Here is an 18,783-nt window from a genome sequence, read left to right as displayed (position 1 = left end):
AAACCTAAATGCATCTTCGCAGTTGGGCCCTGAATCTGCTTTTTTCTCACATTGGTCTGCCAATCTACACTGGTGAGAATGAATTTTGATTTCCCTCTCATGTTTTATACTGTTTCAGTGATTTTATCTGTATGCCACCCTGAGGTCCTAATGATATAGGGTGGGATACAATGTTTTAAGTAATAAATAAATACATGTTCAACCTGGGTGTTCTAAATCCCCCATGCAATGTGGGAGAGTGGAGACAAGCATGCACCCTCCATCCATCCTGCTCGATGATTTTCCAGGGCCCTAAATCACATGGGGTGCCTACAGGAGTAGATCTGGCTCCCCACTGCATGCAGTAACCCCCCTAACCAGGGGATGCAGGACCTCAGGCCAGGGGACCAAATCTGGACCACCTCTGGTCCTAATCTGGCTGTCCAGAGTTTCCCAGGTAGCCATGCCCCCTTTGTCCTGACCACCAATTGTTTGGTGGTTTCCTGGTGTTTACGCAGGTTTTTTTTTCATTCTAAAAGATTAAAATGCCTCTGCTAAGGCTTAGTTACTGGTGGTGAGAACTTTAAGCTAAAAATAAATTATATTTTGGGCCTCCCCCCTTTGCTTTTGGCCATGCTGTTTGGCCTTCAACCCTGCCCGCCGTTGGAATGTGGTTCCCGGGAGCTTCTCTGAAATGGAATTCCACCCACGGTGGCTTGTTAATGCGACGGCGCATGCTGGACGCCATTTGCTTAATCACCCGCCCAGGCACGGCTTGTCGTGTTGTCCAAACCCGGGCAGCATGGCTTGTTGGAGGGAGAAACAACCCTCAAATATAACCCAACAACAGCCCATGGGTTATCTGAGGGTTGTTTCCCTCTCCAACAAGGCATGCAAACCAGCCCACTGGGTAGAATCAGGCAAGCCATGACCTCCAAGGACCAAAGCAGATGTGGTGTTAATTGCATGAATGCAGTTGACATGCATAATGTTTGTTGTATAAGTAGCAGCCACCGGCAAGCCTGAGCAGACTCCAGAACACAGGGGAAGGAGGTTTAACTCTCCTTTGGCCGTAGCCCTGCGGCTGTTGGTGTGTCCCCACAGCTGTTATTCACATGTGCATGTTTGCAACCGTGCAATTAACACCACGTCTGCTTTGGCCTTCAGTCTCAAGCATTCCCCATCTGTAAAAAGGGGACTTGTAGTACTAATCTATGTTATGGGATTGTTAAGGGTTGCATCATTGCCATTGGCAAATTGATGGAAAGAATTACGCCAGAAACACAGTAGGGTTTGTTTCCACTGTTCCTGTGTGATTTTGCTCTTGGCTGCCCTTAGCATCACAGTCATTTCCTGAACACGGGGAAATTTGCCTAAATCCTAAAGGAGGTACCAATGGAATCATATCACTCCTGTTCCTTCTTGGCACCCTGCTTTTCCCAGTCATGCCAAAAGCCGAAGCGCAGGCATACTTGGATCCTTGGATTCGCAGAGCAGCATTTCAAAACAGCTCCCTGGCAGGGACGATCATCTCTTTAAACATATGGCTATGGGCTAAATGGGTTGTGAAGAGCTCAGTGGCCCCATGGTGATAGTTCCTTTAGGCAGCTCCCCACAGGGAAGAATGAATGTCTGGGTCAGGGGAAACCAAACTGCTGGAGCATCATAGCTGCATAGCCTGGAGGGCTCCAAATGGTTACATCTGCTCTCCCACAGCAGGCAACTGGTAAGCATGTCCTCTGAATTCATGGTGTCTGGCTGGAGATGAGCACTTCAGGTGCTTGGCCCAGAGAGAGAGAGAGAGAGAGACATGATGTGCAATGCAGCCACGCTCACCCGCCTTGTTGAAGTTTTCCCCCTCGAAACCAACGTTAGCCAGGTATCCATTCTCTTATGATTTATTCTCCATTTTCTTTCAGTAATTTTTTCCACTTGGCATGCCTGTATGCTTTTATGATGACTCCAGCAGTTGGGGCTCTGAAGAGAAGCCACATACAGTCTAAGACAGGGAAGGGCGAACCTCAGGCCCAAATCCAGCCATCCTGGGATCCCAATATGGCCCTCTAGTGTCTTCCAGATGGCCACACCCTCTTCTCATGGCTCCACCTCCTTTCTGTCAGCTACAGATCATTTGGTGATTGCGGGGCTTGTGTGCAGTTTTTCCCCCCATTCTAAAAGGTTGAAATGCCTCTCCTAGGGCTTAGTTACTGGCAGTCAGAGCTTGAAGCTACAATACTCTGTGGGTTTAGGGTATATTTGGCCTTACCCACTGGAATATGGCCCCCTTAAAGCTTCTCCAAAACTAAATTTGGCCCTTGGGCTGAAAGAGGTTCCCCACCTCTGGTCTAAGGCAGCTTTCCCCATCCTGGTGCCCTCCAGATGTTTTGGACTTTAACTCCTATCAGCCCCAACCAGCTGATTGGGGCATGGCCAATGGTTAGGCATGCTGGGAGCGGCAGTCCAAAACTTCTGGAGAGCAGCGGGTTGGCGAATGCTGGTCTAAAGGACCTGGTTACACTAAAGGCCTTAGCTGTTTAGTCACAGCTTCTTTCCCATGGAATCCTGGGTATTAGAGCTCCACCAGAGGGCTAGGTAGGCCAGCCCTCCCTGGCCTAGTGCCCTCCAGATGTTTTGGACTTCAGTTCCTATTGGACCCAGCCAGCATGGCCAATAGTCAGGAATGCTAGGAGTTGTAGTCCAAAATTTCTAGAAGACACCAGTTTGGGGAAGTCTGGGGCAGATCTATTTGAGATTTCTAAGCATCCTCACAAAAATACAGTCCCCAGTGTCCCTTTGTGGAGGCCTTGATAAATAAAGCAGTTTAGGTCTGATATGTAGCCCTATGTGATATATATCTATTACAACAGTTCTCTCACACACACATTTGTACAGCATTGATGTGATGTTCAAGACAAACTAACCTCTCTATCACACAGCTATAAATCCTTCATTTCTCTTTTAAGTCTGGTGAAGAGCCCTGGCAATTTGAGCAGTGTATGAGCAGGGACAGCATCAGTAACTGCCACCCCCAAGATGTGGTGCTGCTTTGTCTTGCCAGCTGGGCTATTCCTGATTGGACCCGACCATCTCCATCCACATCTCAAGGTCCTTTATCTCAGCAGTGCAGAAAATAATTTTATGTCTGGGGCTGCGAAAGATTTCAAACACGCAAAACAAATTAACAAACAAACCAAAAGAACAAACCAATAGCACTATGCTTGCAGCCAGTAAGATAATTTGTTCTGAAAGAATGGGTGGTCTTTTGGTAGTCTTTGAAGAAACACCTCAAAGGAAAACAAGAAAAGAGGCTGCATTTGCGGGGGTGGTGGTGGTGGTGCATGTTTGTTCCTTCCCTCCCCTCTTTCCTGTCCTTTCCATTGCTCTGAGTTCTTCTTGCACTAGATACAAAGAAGGGCGGCGGTGGGGGGGGGTGTTAGATGCAAAAGATGATAAGGCCTTTGAGAACAAGAGGAAACTGTGTGAATTAGGCATGTATGAGGACCTCTGTGTGGAGCTCCTGCCTCATGCAGCCACCTTGAGTGCCATTTTTTGGGTAGAAAAGCAGATAAACATAATTTTTTTTAATGATGTTATGTGGGGGGCAGGGACAGGGGGGAGGAGGGCTGCACAGCACCTTCCACCATGCCAGCTGGAGCACAGGCCCAGTGAGTATATTATTCCATAACCTGCAGCATTTCACAAATGAAAACAGAGAGGCTTGCATACATGTGACAGTTGGAATAGTGATGGAAGGGGATGGCATCACATAAAGGTGGAAGCCTTGGGTATAAACAGGGCTCACAAGGGGGTGAGGGACAACAAACTGTTGCCTAGCAGCCAGGTGGAGCCATATAACTTTTCTTTTTAGCCTGGGATTCTTGTGTACGAGAAGACTAGGATGTTCACTAGGAGTGGTTTCATTCTGTTAGACATCTTACCCGTTTTATACGTCTGACTGCTTAGCCAGGGGTCTTTATGACTCAGTAAGCTTCATCAAGCCCTTTACTTTCTGGATTCAGTCTGTTTTATTCAGCCCCTTTTGCTAACAGTAGCACCCCTGTACTCACATCAAGGATGGTGCCCTGAACTCTTACCTCCTTCAGTGCACACTGCGGAAGGCTGTTCTCTGCTTATTATGCACTGTGCGTCCTCTAAACCTTTCACAACAACTTTAGTCGTCATCGTAGTAAATATTTAAATACTACCTTAAACGGCTATAGTATAATTAATATAATTGTATCCATTTATTCTGCAACAACCTTTTGTACACTGGCTTCAGAAGCAGGGTGTGCTAGTAAGCTGACAATAACAATTTTCTATTTTAAAAAACAAGGTAAGAATATTTAATAGAATGCAGCCTGATCCAAGTTTACCCAGAAATAAGTGTGCATAGCGTTGCAGCCTTGATAAATCAGGAAGGGTTCTCTCACCTCTGTTGCATCCTTCCCAGGCTAATGAAAGAGAGGAGGCATGGCTGCAGTCTAATCACACTTATTTGGAGTACATTCCTCTGAATTCAGTGGACTTAACGTCACTCCAAAAAGCATTGTAGGAGTAATGTTCTACTTGGATCAGTTACCAGAAAATAGGGGCAGTCCCTACTAAGCAGACATTCATTGGACAGTGTGTGAATCAGGCCTAAGGGCAGTATTCCTGTGGATCTCCTTCCCAAAGAGCCAGTCCTAGTTTCTAGATGCAAACAGGTGAGGTATACAGTTTTATCTAAACCCAGACTAGTTGCCCCCCCCTCCAAACAGTTGCTGGGAGCAACAATATCTTTAAAAGCACCAGTGAAGCCATCAAAAATGCTGCCATGGATGCTGGGGTGCGACTTACATGTCATGGTGCACAAGGAGGCTCAGGGCACGTCTTGCAGAGAGTGTGGTGCAGCTATTTGAGGTGGCAACGTCCTGCCTGGCCCTACTGCCCCATCCCCAAGAAAACCCTGGGGCCCCTTCAACAGGGGTGCAGAACTTCTGGTCTACCTGGGGTCCCAATCTGGCCCTCTGGGGTTCCCCAGAAGGCCCCACCCGCTTTCACCCTGGGTGACGATTGGGGGTTTCCTATCCTTTGCACGCTTTTCCCATTCTAAATGGTTGAAATGCCCCTCCTAAGGCTCCTTATTACAGGCGGTAAGAGTTTAAAGCTAAAATATGCTGGCATTTTGGCCCTGCCCCCCTCTGCCTTTGGCCACACCCATCACTGGAATACATACCCTGAGAGCTACTCCGGAATTGAATTTGGCCCGAGGGCTGAAAGAGGTTCAACATCCATTCCACAAGAGCCTCTCCTGGTGTGGGCTTGAAGCCTAATAGGAATTGCCTGGACAAGGCCTCCTGGGATTGACAGTGGGTAGCTAGCCATGTGGACAAAGGCATGGTAAGTGTTTGCCAGAGGTCCCTGAGGCATTCTGTAATGGATGGATGAATGAATATGCCATAACTCATCACTAAAGAATTAGCAACTTCATGAAAACAGCCACTTGGACTGAATGCCAGTATAACAATCCAAAGTTCTGTCTAGCCTTGTCATATAATCTGTACAAAATATGGTATGTGGATTCCTCAGAAAACTGGGTCTCTGTTTAATTTTATTTGTTTTGTAATATTATGTTAAGGGACACACAGGAGGTCTTTTCAGGACACTATGTTTTAAAGATAGAATATTATATTGCAAGTAAACATTTCATAAGGGAAAACCGCTACGTACAAAGAGTGAAACTATAAAGAGATGAAGGACATGCTGCAGACTTTTATTGACTTCTCATACCAGCTGAACTGGCATGGCTTCCCCCAAAGAATCATGGGAAATGGAATTTGATGAGGGGGCTGAGAATGCTCTATGAGACATCCCAAGTCCCCTCACAGAACTGTAGTTCCCAGAGTGAATGACTTAAAGTCTGTGGTGTAGATGTGTCCTAACAGATGAACTGTGGCACAAATGTCCTTGTAGACCAGAAATGGGAAGAGTAGTGAAAATACAAAAGCAGGAGGTGGCAGAGTCAAAGGTTGTCCCATGTGGCTTCGTCATGGATTGCACACCATTTGACATTATCCACTGGTTGTATGTGATGTGAATGATTGAGTCAAGTGGTAACGGACAAGCCAAAGGAATGAGCCTCTTCAGCAGGGTATGGTGTGGAAAACAAACAGGTAACATACCTATTAATCTAGGTCCAGTTGGAGGATGAGATACTATAATCTGGAACCCTCCAGATGTGTTGGACTATAACTCCCATCATCCCCATCCAGCACAGGCACATTGCCCTGCTAGGTGGAGATGATGGGAGTTGTAGTCTGGCACACTTCCCCACACACACCATACCCTGCTGAAGAACCTCTTTGCTTTGGCTTGTCTATTACCCCTTCAATCAGTGGTAGAAACTGGGTTGCTTAGCAGCTCCATTGCTAGTAAACAAAAGGGCTATGAACAGGCATTTCAATGGCAGTCAGAAGAACCAGAAGCTGGAAGGTTGGCCACAGATATCTGGTTTGATTTTATGGAGGCAAACTTTGTGCGTTCAAGTGCTCTTGGCAACAGATGTCGGCTGCCTTCCCTTTTAAACAAAAACACATCCCGCTCTAGAAAATGCAGTGTGGCTTCAAGGTTCTAAATGTCTTCAGCTGCTTCTGTCCTTCCACGTTTTCAAGTCTTTTCCTTTTTTTCCCCACAGCTGTCATCTAAAACAGTCTCTCTGCTGAAGCCGAGTGGGAGGGAGGGAAAGACATGCTTCATGCGAGATGGCTGATTTTTTCTGGCATCTGTGTTTATTTGCAAAGGAGAGAGAGGAATAGATCACCAGTGGCATCCTCCTCCCTCTCCTCTCCTTCCCTCCCCACCCCAGGAGATAATGCCCTAACACCCCCCCCCCCAACATAGCCTTTTGGGATAAACAGCACTGCTTATTCACACTATTGGTTCCAAGAAATGCTCTCGAGGATTTGAATACGAAACCTGCTTCTGGCTGGGTGCTCGGCTTTGGAGAAGCCACAGCTTTGCCCACTGTTTGCCTGTCATTCAAATTGAGATAATGGTGCTTCTTAGCAGGTTGCTAGTGCTGATCCCCCAGATCAGAGGTGAAGAACCTCAGGCCTGGGGGCCAAATTTACTTACTTACTTACAATATTTATATACTGCTCCACATTAGAAGATTCTGGAGTGGTGAACAACAAAGGTAAAAGAATAAAAGACCAGGTTAAAACAGTTAAAACATTTTTTTTAAAAGACAAGTTCCAATAAGATCAAATTTAATAAACCGTGGCTGGCCACTCAAGGAAGGCCTTTTAAAATAACAGTGCCTACAGGAGACACTGTAAGCAGCACACCGTTGGCACCTGCCTGACCTCCAAAGGCAGAGAATTCCACAGGAAAGGGACCACCGCACTGAAGGCTCTTTTCCTGGTGGACTCCAGGAACCACCAGGTTCATGCCTTCTGATGACCTCAGTGACTGGGCAGGTTGGTAAATCCAGCCCACCTAAGATTCTAGTCAGGCCCTCCAGGGTTCCCCAGATGGCCATGGCCCCTTTTCTCCCATCACCGATCACTTGGTGGTTTCCTGGCTTTTGTGCAGGTTTTTCCTTCATTCTAAAAGGTTGATATGCCTCTCCTAAAGCTTAGGTCTTGGCAGCAGGAGTTTTAAGCTACACTATGCTGGTATTCTGGGCCTGCCCCCCTTTTGCCTTTGGTCTTGCCACCACTGGAATGTGCCCCCCAAAAGCTTCTCTGAAATGGAATGTGGTCCTCGAGCTGAAAGTGGTTTGACACCCCTGCTGTAAATGGAGGGTCAGACTTAGCTTTGGGTCAGTGCATGTTGCAGATGGACACATGATCTTCCAGCAACACTGGATAATTGGGGCCATTTGTAGCCACAGTGCTGAGGTCTGACTACTTGATCAGGTGGGGAGCCACAGGTCAGCTTGGAATGAAGACAAACATTCTGTTTCTTGTCATGGCTGGCCCAAGACACATTGCTGGCAAAGGACAAGATGCCACCACCTCCTTCCCATTCTGCATGCAGAAGCTGGCCAGACCGACTGCGGGATCTTACTTCAAACCTGGCAACAGGACAGCATCCTCCCCTGCACCTGACACCGGAGGGCAGCAGGCGAGCTTAGGGGTGCTAGGCACGCAGCGTGACACATACACAGCTGAGTTCTGTCCTCCAGCACCTCACCATGGCTTGCTCCCTGTTAAGAAAATAAGAGCCATGCTGGATCAGACCAAGGGTCCATCTAGTCCAGCAGTCCAGCATTCTGTTCACACAGTGGCCATCCAGCTGTTGACTAGGAAACTGCAAGCAGGACACGAGTGCATCAGCACCCTCTTACCCATGTTCCCCAGCAACTAACCTGTTCCCCTGGTCCACCTGGAGCCTCCTTCAATGCTGCAGTGCAGCAGAGGTGGCCCAGTGTGTGACACATGAGCAGAGCAATGCCTGCACATGTGGAATGCCTGCTGGAGGGTGTGCCTGGGCTGGCTGCCTCTCTGCCTGCTCACTCCCAGTTGGCACTGTCTGTGATGTGTTAGGAGAAGGCAACTAGATGAGACAGACAGACAACCCAGGCGAGCAACAAGCAAGCCCTGCTGCTGCCAGGGCACCAGATCAGCAGGATGGAAACAGCTGGGGGAGTCAGAGGGAAGGGCAGGGGGACTGCCACTGCTGCCCTCCAGCAACTGCTGCCTGAGGTGGCCATCGCACTCTGCCCAACGGTAGGGCCAGCTTTGCAAGGTTTGCTATAGGCACATTTGAGAGCCATTGTCCTAGTGAATGATTTTCAAGAGATGCCAGGAGCTGTAAGAAGCCAGTGCCAAATCCTGGAGGACTCATGAAATGTGCTTTCCCAACAAGTTGCCTCCTTCAGAAGGTAGGCCACAGCACAGCCAAGGGCATCCCCATGGAGAGCACTACAGGAGTCTAGTCTTGAAATGACCAAGGCGCCAATGCCCTTTGCTAGGAGATGAAACAGAAAGAAAAGGAGGCAGCCTGCTGACCTGACAGAGTTGGCAGAGAAAGCACTCCTGGCCCCTGGCACTACTCGGCATTGAGGCCTAGTGGTGAGTCCATGAGCATATCAGGATGTCAAAGCTAAGTGCTAAGAGACAACAGAAACCTGTCTGTGATGGGAGTCTCAATGCCTTCTCTCCTCACCCCCTACCCCAAGTTACAAGACGTATACATAATCATTGCTTCAGTCTTGTCTAGATTCAGCTTCACCCAGCTGGCATCCGTTTTTCATTCTGTCCAGGTCCTTGGAAAGCAAACAGATTGCAAGTGTTGGAGGGTGTCCTCAATGCCCTCACGATATGGGAGCCTGTATTGCAATATGATAGGAAGTGGGCCACAATGGAATCCTTACAGATCCTGCAGGGTATATCCCTGGGGGAATGATGAGTATCTCATCGTCGTCTTCTGCGACCTCCTGCCAGAAATGAGCTGTTCCCTGCATACCTATCCTACAATCGTGCCCCCAATAATAAAATAATATATAAAGTATAAAAGGCTATCTATCGAATCTTGATAGCAGGACCTAGATTCCACTTAATACTAGCCCCTGTTCCTGCCTGAAGAAAACTCTGTGTGTCAGTGTCCTCCTGACTATGCTGTGGGTACCTGCCCTGATTTAGGGTGCTTCCAGATGGAGGGATCCTTGCACTAACAACCAGAAATAATTGCGCAGCAGTTTCAACTTCTCTTCCTTAATAGGACGGTTATGAGTGGAAGATGACGTCATCTGGCCCCCTTGTTCTGTGAATGAGGCAGGGTGATGGTGCCATAAAAGCTTCATCTGGAAGAGCCCATAGTATCTCTTGTGGTATTCTTCATTAAGAGTCTACAGGCCAAGCTACACGTTACCTGCGAAACTCATGTAACCATGGCTCAACTATTTTTGTTTTAAAAACTGCTTGGGGGGGGGGCAATTGGGAGTGGAGAAGTGTCAGAAGGAGGGGGTGCTTAGCCATTTGCCTGCTCCAAATCTCCCCCTGCCCAGCAGCAAACAGACATATTTAATGTATAATACTTATTTACTGCATTTATATCCTGCCTTTCTGCCAAACCATTCAAGGTGCTTTCCACTTTTATATCAAAGCAAACAAAAGTGGTGAAAGACATCAGAGGCCTCTTCAGGAGCTGATAGCATGAGTTCCCTTGCCTGGGCTTCTTCTCTTCTGCCTTCCCTCAGGGCACACGGATCTTATGTTGCCTCAGGGAAGGTGGGGGAGGGACTGCCCCCCCATCTGAAACTGTGTGTGCGTGCGCATGCGTGCGCAGAGGGTGGAAGTGGGAAAGCTGCTTGGAGGGAGGGCAATTTATAAGGGGGAAATTGGCAGGCAGGGAAAAGGTTAACAGCCCCATTCCATGCATCCTCTCTGATCTCAATTGCTCTCTCTTGAAGCAGCTTTTACTACTGTTCTACATATAATATTAGGCATAACACAGTATTAAATGTGTTTCCTAGAGTGGCCACTTACGCATTGCCATAAAAGAGGACAAAAGAAGGCTATGATTTACATAATATTTGCATATGTTAGTTTATAAGTATAGATACGAATTTAGAAATAATTATTACAATTTAGATGAAAAATATGGTACATCTCACCGTGGTGTGGAAGACTGCGACCAGGTGATCTTTGTGGCAGCCCGTTCAGTCTGCCATCTGGGTACTAACTGGTGATGTGGAAGAGTTCTGAAGGTTCTTTATCTTTATACTGGACAGGACAGCCCTTCAAGTAGAGGACAGCTTCAGTTAGAGGACAGCCTTTCAAACAGAGGATGTCCTCGGTAAATGAGGACACCTGGCCATGTCTAATACTGTGTAGTATGTACCAAAGAAGCACGCGCAAGACAAGGTAGAGCAAGCTTTCTGTACAATACCTCACAGTTCCAAAATAATCAAAAGTGCTGCTGAGTGACAAGCGCAGTGGAAAGAAATGAGAAGGCAGCAGTATGGTTTGAGCACCCTGCAAGGAGAGAGGGGAAGAGATGGTGAATACACAGTATGTGTGCAGGAGGCAAGCTTAGCCAGGATAAAAGGATCAGCAGGGGAGAGCATTTAGGGCCATGTACACACATGCCGAGTGTTGCCAGCAACCCACACATGAGGATTCACTTAGTATCCTTTGTTTGTCTAGGTTGGTTCCTCACAATTGAAAACAGGGCTGGATAATCTGCGAATGGCAGGCATTATAAATCCTCTGAAGCTGTTGCATGTGGCTCAGAGGCTCTTGTTAAAACCCTAAGCCTCGCAGTGGCTAACTGGAGTGCTGGGCCTGGGCGTAGGGCAGGCAACCAAGGCTGAGATCCCAGTGACTCAGAGCATGCTACCTTTTGTCTTAAAATGTATCTCACAGGGTTGTTGCTGTGAGGCTAAAATACCACTCTAGAGTTCTTTGGAAGAAAGATGGGATACAAATGTAACAGATAAATCGCCCCTCCCTTGCTTTCTGACCAGACTCAGAAACAGAGAGGCAGACACGCCGCGATGGGTTGAACGAAGCACGAAGGGCCACACGTTTATACAGAGGAGATCTGCAGTGGAGGCATGTTGTCTGATCTGTTAGGGTGAGGGTCACCTGGCCATGAAATCGCACTGTGCCTGCCCCACTTCTGACCACATGTTTGGGTATTAAAGGGTGCCCTCCTGAGTCTCATCCCCTCAAGTGCCACAACCACAACTGGCATCAGGGGTAGGTATCGTTGGGCACCTGCTGAGGCCCACACCCCTGAAGAGGGCCCAGTGCCACTCTCTGGAGCCTCCTGTTCCTGCTCTTTGTCATCCTCTTCCTTGCTGCCATTGCCTGTTCGTCTGCCCTCTCTGAGCATCCAACCGACGACAACAATTAGGAGATGGGGCAGCAGCCTCCTTCTGGGCAGTTGTGTGGATTGGGAGCAGAGGGGGAGGGCAAGCCAACAGGCAGCAGTGCCTTGGAGACGAGGGGGCCCGTTGAGGGTACCTTGCCTAAGGGCCTCCCGACACCTCCAAAGGGGTTCCTTTCCCTGTGATGCGTCCCACAACCCAGCAGGTCCCCAGAATCCCCTTTCACTCCTGGGTCTCACTGATATTCCAAAAGCATCTTACCTGCGTTGCCAGCCTTGCTGTGGCCCCTCCTGACCTCTTCAACAGCACCCACATTCATTGCCAGTTACCCCCCTAGTGTTACAGTACAGAACAGGCAGCCTCCCCCAGGCCCCTGGTCCAACCTAGGAGCTTGGGGGGAAATTCCTACTTGGCCCATCGGTGAGCAGCGACGCCTGTACTGAAACTACCCAGGGAGGGCGAGAGGGCAGGTGGGTGCTGGCAAAAGAGCACATGTGTTGGTGCGTCTTGTATTTTTACTGCCAGGGAGGGGGACATGAGAACATAAGAGCCATACTGGGTCAGACCAAGGGCCCATCTAATCTAGGAGAAGATTTTGTGGCATTTTTCTGCCTCAGGTGCCAAGATAACTTGACCAGCATTGAGTACTATGCACCAGACCCACCACTCCACTGCTCCCAAAGTCGCATGCGATTGTCACCTGCAGGTTGCAGGTTGCAAATGAATGAACATATAACTGCTGAGAAGGAAGAATCTGTGATGAAATGTTGAAAAATGGCAAGTTGGTGTGGTTGGTGAAAAATCTAAGGTAACCTAAGGTACTGCAGTGGACTTGTATAAGTCTATGGCATTAAGTCCTTAAAAACAAACAAACCCTGATTACATGTGTGTTTGCCCTATGGGAATAGACATGGCCAACCCAAGATGTTTTGCTGCCTGAGGTAGTACAGAAATAGCACTCCCCACAACTCAAGGTGCATAGTACTCAATGCTGGTCAAGTTATCTTGGCACCTGAGGCAGAAAAATGCCACAAAATCTTCTCCTAGATTAGATGGGCCCTTGGTCTGACCCAGTATGGCTCTTATGTTCTCATGTCCCCCTCCCTGGCAGTAAAAATACAAGAGTAATAAATGAAATGACTAACAATTTGATGCCCTTTCCTGACACCCCAAATCAGCTGCCTAAGGCAGCCGCCTCACTCTGAGTAACGGTAGGGCCGGCCCTGATTAGATGTTTTCAATCACTTTGAAGAGGAAAGTGAAACAATAAAGAAAAACAACAACAACCAGCAGAAGAACAACAAAACATTCTTTTTTGGGGGCTCAGGGAGGTTTTAAGATCAAGGGCATGAGGAAGGGATGCGACAAGTGGTGACACTTCGGAGAAAACAAAAATGAAGGGCACATCTTGCCATTGTCAGGAAACATGAAAGGCAGGTTCATGGTGGCAGCTGTGGGCTTTTGGCTCCTTGTGTTTCTTTTTAATGCTTCTGAAGGGCTGGGGCAGGGGGGAGAGAGAGAGAAAGATAGCTTGGAGGATCAGTAGTTGGAGGAATTATTACTTGAGATATAAGCACAGTGGTGTGCAACTTGTGGTACCCCAGGTGTTTTGACCTACAACTTACAGTATCCCTTACCATTGCCTATGCTGGCTAGGAATGATGGGAGCTGTAGGCCAAAACATCTGGAGGGCCACAAGTTGCCCAACCTTGAGTTAATTGTTCAGCTGCAGAGCCCATAAGAAGGTAGAGGGTGGGATGCAGGGAGGATTCCCAGTTCTGGTTTCTCCAGGGGTCCTAGTCATTATTTTCACCTGAAAGGAGAGATCACTGTCTTGTCACTTGGATTTCCACTGTGGTCTTCTTTTTCTCCCCTCACCTGTAGAAACCTGAACCTTCCAATTAGAATTATCCAAATTAAGCCCATCGGCGTAGTTTTGCCCATGCTGTTATGAATGCAAGATTTGCATGTCCTTGGCACAGCACTTACCCTTCCCTGGAAGAAAGACATGTTGCCCTTTTCATCTCATACACAGCTGCTTCCTTGGAAGTTTAACTGACAAAACTTGATAGGGCATGCCAGCTGAACCCAGCCCCCCCCCCTCCACAAAAGTGCATGCTGGGGGCAAAAAGGAGCGATGGAGGCCCTGCTCAGCCCAATATAGCACTGGTCATCTGAGCTAGTCAGATCACAAAGCAGGATGTTGCAGTCTTCCAGTGCCTCAGATTTCAGAAGGGGGATCTTAGTTGTCCTTCTGTGTCTGTGGGTTATTTTAAAAATGCTCCATGGGGGTGGTATGATGATGCAAAACCATCTATGGCTAGTAATACTTCCCATAGTTAAAATGCTCTGCTAACAAAACAAACCTTCCTCTGAAGCTACAGCTGCTTCCTCCAGCAACTGGATAGCCTACACACACACGCTTCCCAGAAACAGTGGCTTCGTTGATGATTGCCCACCCCATCCCCAAGAGCGGATCCGGCTAAATCAATTCAGCTTTAAAGCATGCTGACTTTGGGTTTGGTATTCCGGCTCTTCTGAAAAGATGTGCATCTGCTAGGAAAGGAAACAAGCTTGGGCTTTCATGAATTGAAACAGGACCACCCAGACAATCCGCCCACCCCCACCCCCACCCCCCATCAGGCTATCCAGTTCTGGCCAGAGGATGCTACAAACACAGAGCAAGTGCACTGAAAGGAACGTTTACTGAGCAACAGCTCCAGATTACTCATGCCTCCCTCCAGGGCTGATCTGCCTCCCTTCAGGGTAAGACAAAGGTCCCTATTGCAGGATTCTGCTCCTGGTAGCCCAGTCAGACTGATTAGGAACAAGGAAACTGCCTTATACTGAGTTAGGTCATTAGTCCATTTAGTTCAGTATAGGCCACTCTCCAGAATTTCAGATGGGTGCCTTTCCAAGCCCTACCTGGAGGTGCCAGGGATTGAACCTGGGACCTTTTACATACACAACACTAAGTGATGCCCCTCCTTTGATTCCAACCCCCGGAAGGACATACTGCCTCACCCCCTCATTGCCAACACAGAGGCAATATGATGGATGTGGAAGGACCAGCCACCATGTAAGTGGGACTTACCATTGGGTTACTCCAGAGACACCAGCACCACCTTCCTTCACAAAAAAATGAGTCACTATTCCTTTCACACCATAAATAATCTGTATAGTATCTCTCATGGCTACTACTGATAATGACATAAACCTTGAAGAATCTCTGGATGTTTGTCCTTTTGCTCTGCTCTTTCAGCACTGTGAGAGCATTTCTACATGAACCTTTTATTGTACACTCATGATTGGACACTCATAGAAGTTGCGAGTCCTTCACATGATGTCATCAACCTCCAGGGCATCTCCTGTGCATTCTGACCTTTATTCCAGTTTTTTAAAGACTGAGGATAATGTAGTAATAAATGTCATTCCACTTTAATGGCCATGTGAAATTGTGCAGTTCTGCTATATCACACTGCCATCTAGTGGCTGTATAACGAAACATGTAGAACTTGCAGACAAAGAAAGTCCTGGGGGGGGGGGAAGCATGTAAGAAGTCAATCTTAATCCCGCAAAGAATCCAGAAGCAAAAGTCCTGGTAAGTTGTGGGATAAGAAGTGTGGTGGGGAGAAGACCTAACTCCCCCGCTTCCTTTGGAGGGCTCCCACACCTTTAACCGCTGTGTGACAGGCAAGGGATTCAATTGGTGAAATTTTCTCCAATAGGGTGAGAAAGGTTCATTCTGCCCCCTCTGTTAGAGATGACAAACTGATCCTGTAATAGTGCAGACAGCAGTGGACCATCTGAGATCCCTCCAGCAGTCCTATTATTCCACTAGACCATATATGGGGAACCTGTGGCCCTCCAGGTGTAGTTGGACTACAGCTCTCATCATGCCTGACCACTGGGCATGTTGGCCACAGCTGATGGGAGCTGAAGTCCAACCACATTTGGAGGGCCACATGTTTCCCCTTCTCCCCTTTGCTTTGCTAATAATAGCCTCAGGAATGAATGATTCATCCAGCCACATGGAGCTACTTGCTCTCCGCTGTCCTGTTAATTCCTGTTTCAATGTCGCTCTTTGTTTTTCCACATAAATCTGCCCCCTTCTTCTGCCTTTTCTCCCTGGTAATCTCTCTTACGTGCAGCATCTCTCCCCACCCTTTCCTCTTCCCAAAGCAAAAGTGGCAGCTGTGATTTATAGGCTACCACTCCTGAGACAGTTCTCAATCTTTGTTTATTTGAAAAGCCAGACTATTAATGGAAAAGCCAGAGGATTCCAAACTCCAGCACAGCAAGTGGAGGGAAAGAGGCTGGAGGACAAGCCAGAGGAGAGGAAGAAGGGTGGGAGGAGGGAGCCACCATAGATGTGGGATATCGGTGGAGGTGATAAATGGCTCTCGGCCTGTTGCTGCCAGCAAGGCCATGGCCTGTTGCTCTGCTAGCGTGGGGGAGACCTTGGGTGGCTCCTCATCTCTACTTCATAGCAATGCAATGCTTTTTGTAGCAGCTGGAGGGAGGGGAGACAGGTAGATTTTTGCAGGAAGTCCGAGAAGTGGAGAAAACATAATTTTTCCCTACAGTTTTGTCTCACTTCCAGCACACGCACACACAGGCCAGGCCTACTCCTACGGTTTATTACCAAGCCCACCCCCTACTTCTTCTGAGTCTTAACAGCCACCTTGCTCTCAGCTCTGTTGCCCGTTCTCCTCTGCCCACAAATCCATGCATACACTTTCCACCCTCCCTGTCCTTTGTACCTCACAAAGATGCCGTCATTGTCAGGAATATTCCTAGCCAGCTGAAATCTGTAGTGCTTCATTCCAGCCACAACTGCTTCAGCGCTAAAATGGGGAGAGTGGGTGTGGAAGAGGAAACCCACTAGGATTCCTGAATGGTTCTTGCCCTTTTGGCCTATCCCACCTTCACCCCTAGGGCTGCCTCTACTCAGTGAATCCCCATGCAGCCCTCTCCTTCTTTTGTTCCCCAGCAACTGGTATTCAGAGACAATGAGCCCCCTATATCTCCCATGAGATAGTATGAACGTTCTGCCCGTGGTGGCTATTCCATAAATGTAAGTCACAGTTTGTCGTTGCATGAACCCATCTGCAGCAGCCGCTGCACATGCACTATATGAAGGAGGGGAAGCAAGAGAGGCAAAATAAAGCCCCTTTCGCCAGAGTTAACATACCACTATGTAGTCAAGGAGGAATGTCATCGTAAAGGACTACTGCCCCATGGCTCCCACCAACCTTTCCCAGGCCCTTTGCTCTCAACCCATGTCCTCCACTCCCACCCAATTCACTTTCCTATGCTACATCATGATGTAAAACAAGTACATTTACTGCAACCTTGGCATTGTCTAAACTCTGTGTGTGTGTGTGTGCGCGCGCGTGCGCCCCTCTTTCCAACAAAGCTTTCAAAATGTTAAAAGATGGTTTGCATCTCACCAACTGTAGCCAAGAGCCAAGCTAGACCGTGATGCGAGAGATCTGTGATTAAGCCTGCAGTCCTATAGGATACAGCTCCCAGAAAAACAGATGAAAAGGTAGGAGGGGTGCAATTTGGAAACAGTGCATGTCAGCCAGGGGAGGCTTTGCAGGCTGGATTACAGAGCTCTGCAGGACAGAGTACACCTGTGGACCAGGTGTTCTGTACCCCTGATATACACAATGATCTGGGAAGAAGCCCCACTGAATTTAATTCCAAGTATGCACACATAAGATGGCACTGTAGCATCTCCTGCACTAACAAAGTGATAATAGCAGTTGCTGGGGGTGGGGGAGAGAGAGAAGCAATCCAGATTGAGATTTAGGGACCTCTCTCTGTATCATTTTCCCAATTAAAATCCCCCCACTGAAACTTTTGTTTGCCCCATAGGGGAAAACATACACATATCATATGGTACCTGTAAGTAGGTGGTCAAGTATCCTAATTACAAAGGAGAGTCCTCTATATGAAGGGCTGCCCAGTCCAAGTCCGGCTGAAAGATAAGGAACCATAAGAAGGAAGGAGATGCCCATCAACAGCATCTGGACAGCAGACTGGGCAGCGAGCACACAAGTTATCTGGTCACAGTCTTCCCCATTATGGTGTAATGTATTGTATTTCTATTTAAATTATAGTCATTATTTCTAAATTTGGGTGTGGGTATTAACATATTCAGATTTTATGCAAATATATGTCCTCTGTTTTGGTGATGAATTCCCCCTTTTTTGGTGATGTGTAAGCGACCACCCTACCTGTAAGTTTCCCCCTTGTGGTTAAAAAGCAGCTTTGGGTGGGGGTGAGGAGCTTGTAAGTGGGAAAATGGGTAGGGGAAAGGGTTAACTCCCTCGCGCAGACCCATGTTCCTGTTCCAATTTGTCGTTCCTCCCATGGTATTTTTTAAAAAGCCCACCATGGGGGATCCTAATCATGGATCTCCTATGTCCTGTCTAGTCTCTTAGAAAAAGAGCGGGCACAAGCAGGAAAGCTGCATGTGTTGGCAGAACTCATTCTCTTGGGGCCAGGCACAGCAATCCAAAGAGGTGTGCACAAGGCAGATGAACCCACACGTATTTTAAGATCAGTTGTGTGATGGTACAACCACAGAAGCAAAAAATCCTAGATGCCTCCCTGAGTAACCACCAGTAACTGGGCAAGGTGCCCTCCAGCCCCCCCTCCCCATATTACTTTCTCTCTCCCCACCCCAGTAGCTTGCTCTTCCCCACTGCAAGAATGGGAAATAATGGGTCCTAAAAGAAAAGGGGACCCATTCTTTTCGCTTCTTGCCACCTAATAATCGGGGGGATGGCGGGGGGTAATGGACTGATGGACAGATACAAGAATTAATCCTTTTAAAATTTCTTTTGACAAAGAAATGAAAAAGGGACTCATCTCCTCCCCGCCACCCACACTACCCCTCTCCAGGTGGTGGGAAAGGAAGGAACAGGTCTTTCTTTCTTCAAAGCTTTTTATGGAGGTTGTCAGAACACTTGCTC

Source organism: Heloderma suspectum, chromosome 2 (assembly GCF_057233095.1).
Source record: "Heloderma suspectum isolate Gila_16-S chromosome 2, 16-S_ref, whole genome shotgun sequence".
In the NCBI taxonomy this organism is placed as follows: domain Eukaryota; kingdom Metazoa; phylum Chordata; class Lepidosauria; order Squamata; family Helodermatidae; genus Heloderma; species Heloderma suspectum.
Note: the sequence above shows the minus strand (reverse complement) of the source record.